This window comes from Doryrhamphus excisus, chromosome 23 (genome assembly GCF_030265055.1).
Source record: "Doryrhamphus excisus isolate RoL2022-K1 chromosome 23, RoL_Dexc_1.0, whole genome shotgun sequence".
Classification (NCBI taxonomy): Eukaryota; Metazoa; Chordata; class Actinopteri; order Syngnathiformes; family Syngnathidae; genus Doryrhamphus; species Doryrhamphus excisus.
The window spans coordinates 3,600,276-3,607,532 of NC_080488.1; the positions used below are offsets into that span (position 1 = coordinate 3,600,276).

General features: G+C 38.4%; 1 non-coding gene across 1 annotated transcript; it reads left to right on the plus strand.

Annotated features, from left to right (window-relative positions):
- Positions 1–1,401: 1,401 nt before the first annotated feature.
- trnal-caa (transfer RNA leucine (anticodon CAA)) lies at positions 1,402–1,514 on the plus strand. The gene is made up of 2 exons: positions 1,402–1,439; positions 1,469–1,514. It is a non-coding gene; the product is annotated as a tRNA-Leu (tRNA).
- The last annotated feature ends 5,743 nt before the right edge of the window (positions 1,515–7,257 follow it).

Below are 7,257 nucleotides of genomic sequence, written 5' to 3' on the forward strand. Positions count from 1 at the left end.
TCAAAATGTTGTCACTCAAACAGGAAAGCGTCGGGGTCAGAGTTCCATGTTGTCGGCACGCACGTCCCCCGTTTTTTTTTTTTTTTTTTGCTAGTTAGCAGTTAGCCGCCGCATCCCTGTCACATGCTCATTTAGACCCCTATGACCACATGCGGCGGCGTGTCAGCGTCTGTCAGCTCTGCCCAGCGTGTACTCTTATGTAGACGCTCCCTAATGTGAAGCAGGGGGGGTTATTAACCGCCATCGTCAAGTCATGACTGCTTGACTGCTGCTCCAACCCAACTGTGAGCCGGGGAACATTTTTAGCTGATGAGATGTTTTTGCTTGTTTTTCTCAAGAAAGTAGAAATTGCAATTTCTTCAGAAATAGTGCAGAAGATGCTGAGCAAAGGATGACTACATCACAGCACATCATAGCATGCTTGACTGGGAGCTTTGGAAGTGATCTTCTGTGCATTATACGTACATACAGTAGTTGCATCAATGCATGTTATGTATTATACTACGACATATAAAAAAATACTACAGTACAGAGATCTTATTATAAATAACTATCATGCTAATTGGTCAGTAAAAATTGGAGGAGCTGGGCTACAGGGTGTTAAAATCCCGCTTCTGTCAAGTAAGTCTTTTTTTTTTTTTTTACTAATGACAATACTTAACATTGATGATTAGAAAAAAAAACATTGGTCAGTAAAAAAAAAAAAAACACCTGTACTATAGGATGTACTTTTTTTTTTTTTTTACCAAAGACAATACTTAACATTAGTCAGTAAAAGAAACACCTGTACTATAGGATGTACTTTTTTTTTTTTTTACCAAAGACAATACTTAACATTGGTCAGTAAAAAAAAACTCCTGTACTATAGGATGTACTTAAAAAAAATTTTTTTTTACCAAAGACAATACTTAACATTAGTCAGTAAAAAAAACATCTGTACTATAGGATGTACTTTAAAAAAAAAAAAAATTTTAACCAAAGACAATACTTAACATCGGTCAGCAAAAAAAAACACCTGTACTATAGGATGTACTTTTTTTTTTTTTTTTTTACCAAAGACAATACTTAACTTTGGTCAGTAAAAAAAAACACCTGTACTATAGGATGTACTTTTTTTTTAACCAGTGAAAATTGTAACATTGGTTAGTAAAAAAATACCTGTACTATTGTTTTTTTTTTATCATTGACAATACTTAACATTGTCAGTAAAAACACCTGTACTATATGGTGTACTACTATTTTTTTATTTATTTATTTATTTATTTATTTATTTATTTATTTATTTATTTATTTATTTATTTATTTATTCATTCATTCATTTATTTATTTACTTATTTATGTATTTATTTACAATGCCAATACTTGACATTGGTCACTACAAAAACCTGTACTACAGGCTGTGTCAGGATGGCCGAGTGGTCTAAGGCGCCAGACTCAAGGAGTAAAGCCTTCCTATGTACAATGGGACTTCTGGTCTCAAAGTTGAGGCGTGGGTTCAAATCCCACTCCTGACAAGTCCTCCTTTTTTTTTCCCAATGACAATACTTAACATTGGTCAGTAAAAAAAAAACTGTACTTTCGGGCGTCCTTTTTTTTACACGCTATAGTACCGGGTAAAAAAAACTGTACTATAGGGTGTATTTTTTTTACACCCTATAGTACAGGGATTTCTTACTGACCAATGTGATTTGGTTAGTATTTGTTAAGGGTTGTCATTGATAAAAAAAAAAAAAAGCGTACCCAATAGTACAGGTTTTTTTTAAACTGACCATATTCTGTTATTCAGTCAAGAGGGAAGCAGGAAGCCTCTTCATATAAAAAAGTTATTAATCATTTCAAAAAACGATGGCTCACAACAGTTTAAGACAATACCAATGCAGAAGAACACCTTATGGTTGGACATGAAAGACAAAAGGTTCAAAAATATTGGATTGGAAAATTAAAAACCAGACACAACAATAGTTTAAATATATTTTTATTGGAGGACTTTAGGGTACAGGCCCAACCCGGGACATACAGGATGTATGTGAAGCTGCCATTAGTGGTATTATTAGATTTAGATAAACTCTTCTATGTCCTCCACAGTTTGTACCTTTACATGCACGAGTTATGCTAGCCTCAAACATTGTTATCATAATGACATATGACAGTGAAAAAAACTTCACATTTCATGTGGAAGTGGTAAATGTTTATCTTCTTACTTTGTCATTTTTCCCTACTCATTTTACAAACCTATTCTTAACGTTACAGTAAATAAAATGGAGGCTCGCTAGTTAGCATGGTAGATTGCTATCGTTAAAGCGGTGGCTAACGTTTTCGTTAATGCATTCCTTTCGAGATACTACCACAAGGAACTTGTCTTTTTGTTGCTTATTATGTCTGCTATATTAGGTAATAGATGTTGATGGTAAATATAGGGGTGTTATTTCATATATACAGGTCTCTAATAATTTTTTTACTTCGCTATAACGCTTCTACGCTATAACTGTGAATTATTTTATTAATACTGAATCATACTTGACTAAATCGTGCGGAAATTCACCTGTCGTGGTCGGTGCTGGAACCAATCGACCCTGATAAACAAGGGACGACTGTACTGCTCAACATGGTACATGAGGAATAAATTATTTTTAATAGCAGTCCATTTTGAACAACGCTAGTGCATGCAAACGCGTGTGGAAGTGCAGAGTTTGAATCTGCCTGTGAACCGCTTGGTCGCAGGCTTCACAGAAGAAGGGAAGCAGCGTAAAAAGAGAGAAAGAGGGAGGGAAGGTGGAAAGAAGGGAAGGGAGCGCCGCAGCTGAAACCAGAGAGCGGACTGTGGGCCCGACTGTGGGCCCGACTGTGGGCCCGCCGCCCTGCAGTCTCCCTCAAGCTTTCATGTGATCCCTTCTCCAGAAGCCAAGCAGCAAAGGAAATGTCAGTCTTCCAGTCTGCCAGGAAACCTCCATGCCCAAATAAGGAGCTTCCTGTCCTGACACAGCTCTTCCTGGCGGCTATGTAAGGACTTTGCTTCCTCCTTTTCCTCCTGTTGCTGCTCCTCCTCTCTGGCTCGGTTTGTCTGCCCTTTGGCAAAATGCCTGAGTGCAATCATTTTTCTTCAGTGACCTCTTTTTAGTCGTGTTTGTGCACGTTTGTGCCGTTTCATGCTTTACTGCGTGTGTTTTATTTACAGTCACAGTATCGATTATTTTCAGTGTTTACTTTCTCAAAGGTACCCATTATGTCATTGTATGGTCATATCACCTTGTACTTTGGTACGTGACAAAAATAAAATTTAAATAAATAAATAAACAAACTATATTAGGAAAGCAGGAAGTGAACAAATGTAACAGTTACTGATTATAAAAGTACCAGATGGAGGGGTAGGATTTAATAAGCTTTGCTTCTTCATACTCCTTTTGGACTATACTGTTGTTTTGCTTCTCAGGCCCCTGTTGAGTGTGTGTGAGGTTTCCCCTGTTTGTTTGTTTGTTTTTTTTAACCAGAAAAGTGCATTAGAAGCAAGTTGAAAAAAACAGAAAAAAACGACATATTAACGTTTTTTTTTTCTCAAAAATCACCACCCTCAAACTCTGGCATTTTATACCGTTTTGGGGGGCTTCTGGGGCCAGAAAAGTGCATTAGAAGCAAGTAAAAAAAACAAACAAAAAAAAAAACAAAAACGACATACTAACCCCTTACGTTTTTTATCAAAAATCACCAAATTCAAACACTGGCATTTTATGCAGTTTTGTGTGTGGTGTGTGTGTGGGTTCCCTTGTTTTTTTTTTAACCCAGAAAAGTGCATTTGAATCAAATTGAAAAAAACAGAAAAAAAAGGCATACTTACGTTTTTTGCCAAAAAATCACCAAATTCAAACAGTGGCATTTTATGCCATTTTTGGGTGCTTCTGGCGCCCCTGTTGAGTGTGTGTGAGGTTTCCCCCGTTTTTTTGACCATAAAAGTGCATTAGAAGCAAGTTGAAAAAAACTGAAAAAAACGACATACTAACCCCTTACGTTTTTTGTCAAAAATCACCAAATTCAAACTCTGGCATTTTATGCCATTTTTTGGTGCTTCTGGGGCCCCTGTTGAGTGTGTGTGAGGTTTCCCCTGTTTTTTTTTTTGTTTTTTTTTTTACCAGAAAAGTGCATTAGAAGCAAGTTGAAAAAAACTGAAAAAATGACATACTAACCCCTTGTGTTTTTTGTCAAAAATCACCAAATTCAAACAGTGGCATTTTATGCCGTTTTTGGGTGCTTCTGGGGCCCCTGTTTGGTGTGTGTGCGGTTTCCTTTGTTTTGTTTTTTTTTTTAACCAGAAAAGTGCATTAGAAGCAAGTTGGAAAAAAAAACAAAAAAAAACATACTAACCCCTTACGTTTTTTTTCAAAAATTGACCCCTTAAAATTTTTGCATTTTATGCCATGTTTGGGTGCTCCTGGGGCCCCTGTTGAGTGTGTGTGAGGTTTCCCCTGTTTTTTGACCAGAAAAATGCATTAGAAGCAAGTTGAAAAAAACTGAAAAAAACGGCATACTAACCCCTTACGTTTTTTGTCAAAAATCACCAAATTCAAACACTGGCATTTTATGGGTGCTTCTGGGGCCCCTGTTTGGTGTGTGTGCGGTTTCCCTTGTTTTTTTGTTGTTGTTTTTTTTTTTTACCAGAAAAGTGCATTAGAAGCAAATTGAAAAAAACTGAAAAAAAAGGACATACTTACGTTTTTTGTCAAAAAATCACCAAATTACAAAACTGGCATTTTATGCCGTTTTTGGGTGCTTCTGGGGGCCCTGTTGAGTGTGTGTGAGGTCCCCCCCCCTTTTTTTTTTTACCAGAAAAGTGCATTAGAAGCAAGTAAAAAAAAATTTTTTTTTGTCAAAAATCTCCTTTTGGACAAGTGGAACTGTGAACTGATTATGTGATGCATTCAATTGTAATCTGATGCATGTTCAAATGAAATTAAACCATTACCATTACCAAGCATGAATCTTCACTTTAAAGAATGACGCTATAAAGAAATCAAACATCTGAACTTTTAACCATATAGGTTGTTTTTTTTCTCCCTTTTTTATCATTGCATTTGCTATCCCTGCTACATATTTCCTAGTCTTCAAATAGGATTATATAAGCTCTGCTTCTTCATACTCCTTTTCAGACGTGTTGAATTGTGCAAATAATTATGTAATATAACTCGTTAAGCGTGTTAAAAAGAAATAGTTTCATAATTACCGACAGTACTTGCATGGTTTGAGATGTTTTACTTGTGTGTCGTATTATATGATTGGAAATAACATATGAAACACTGACCGTGTAGTGGGTTCCTGTGTTATTTGCACTAAAAGGGAGCATTCAACTTCCTGTATAGTTTCCTCGGTCACATCCTTAGCTGGAAGTATAAGACACACCGATACGTGTGAACGTGTGAATACTGGTACTCCCATCACACAGACAAATTCCCCGTCTGCCACCAAAAGCAGTATGCGCCTCAGTATTTATCTTACAGCTGTAGTTAGCCCCCGAGTGGTTTATTTCATCTGTGCCACTCAGTTGTATTCAGACGTGGGAGTGGGAGTGGGAGCGCAGGGGGGGGTTCGCTCGCTGTGTATGTGTCAAAGCACAGCTGCCTGCTACTGTAACATTATCTGATTTATGACAAAAAAAGGGGGTGAGTGAGAGGTTTTGGGTACCAACTTTTTGTAGTAAATTATTTGCATACTTGTACTTGTGCTACCTCGCTTTTCCATATTAATTCCATAAGGTCACACAAAACTAAAATGTACCAAAACCAAAGGAATTTTTCCCATAGATTTGCACTGAGTTGGATACTATTATATATATATATTTTTTTTTTTCTTCCGCTTCTATGTTAAAAAAAAAAAAAAAATCACAGAGCTCAGCGTGGGAGCCGCAACAAAGTCGCTGAACAGCAGCGGGTTGCTGACCCCTGGTACAGGCATTAAAAACCACCAAGTTCATACTGTGCAACAAACATTCTGCTCCCCTGAAGGAAGAAATTAAATTGCCCACAACATGACTCATGTTATGCAATGAATCTGCCCCCCCCTTTTTTTTTTAATTTAGACCTTTAAACGCATGTCGCTTCTAACGGACCCACCAGCATCTTTCAAAGATTCCAATTAAAATGGAATAAAATTTAACTTTAATCAACATTTTTAAATGTTAAAACAAAATAAAAATGTATTAAAATTCGTGTACCCGGAGAAAACCCACGCATGCACGGGGAGAACATGCAAACTCCACACAGAGATGGCCGAGGGTGGGGAAAGACAAAATAAGAAGCCGAAAAGTTACCACTTCCACACAAAATAGGAGGAAAACTCATTCATTCATTCATTTTCTACCGCTTATCCTAACGAGGATAGTGCTGGAGCCTATCCCAGCTGTCTTCAGGCGAGAGACAGGGTACACCCTGGACCGGTCGCCCGCCAATCACAGGGCACATAAAGACAAACAACCATTCACACTCACATTCATACCTATGGACAATTTGGAGTCGCTAATTAACCTAGCATGTTTTTGGAATGTGGGAGGAAACCGGAGTACCCGGAGAAAACCCACACATGCAGGGGCGGGGGGCATGCAAACTCCACACAGAGATGGCCAAAGGTGGGGAAAGACAAAATAAGAAGCCAAAAAGTTACCACTTCCACACAAAATAGGAGGAGAACCTGTTCATTCATTCATTTTCTACCGCTTATCCTCACGAGGGTTGCATGGCAGGGGGTGCTGGAGCCTATCCCAGGGGTACACTCTGGACTGGTGGCCAGCCAATCACAGAGCACATATAGACAAACAACCATTCACACTCACATTCATACCTATGGACAATTTGGAGTCGCTAATTAACCTAGCATGTTTTTGGAATGTGGGAGAAAACCGGAGTACCCAGAGAAAACCCACGCATGCACGGGGAGAACATGCAAACTCCACACAGAGATGGCCGAGGGTGGAATTGAACCCTGGTCATCCTAGCTGTGAGGTCTGTGCTCTAACCACTCGACCACTGTGCAGCCATGGAAAAAAACATCATATTTGAAAAGTCATGCATGTTTTGTTGAACCCCAAACAGAAAATCAATGATATCATCAGTATTGATACTATAAACCTTGCCATCAATAATGTCTATTTTTGGCTGGATCCACCCGCCCCTAGTGGCGACAGGTCGCTACTTGTCACACCTTTACAACACCTTTGCAAGACATCGGCACGTGCACGCGCACGCACGCCAGACTACACCGGCGTGACTTGTCTCC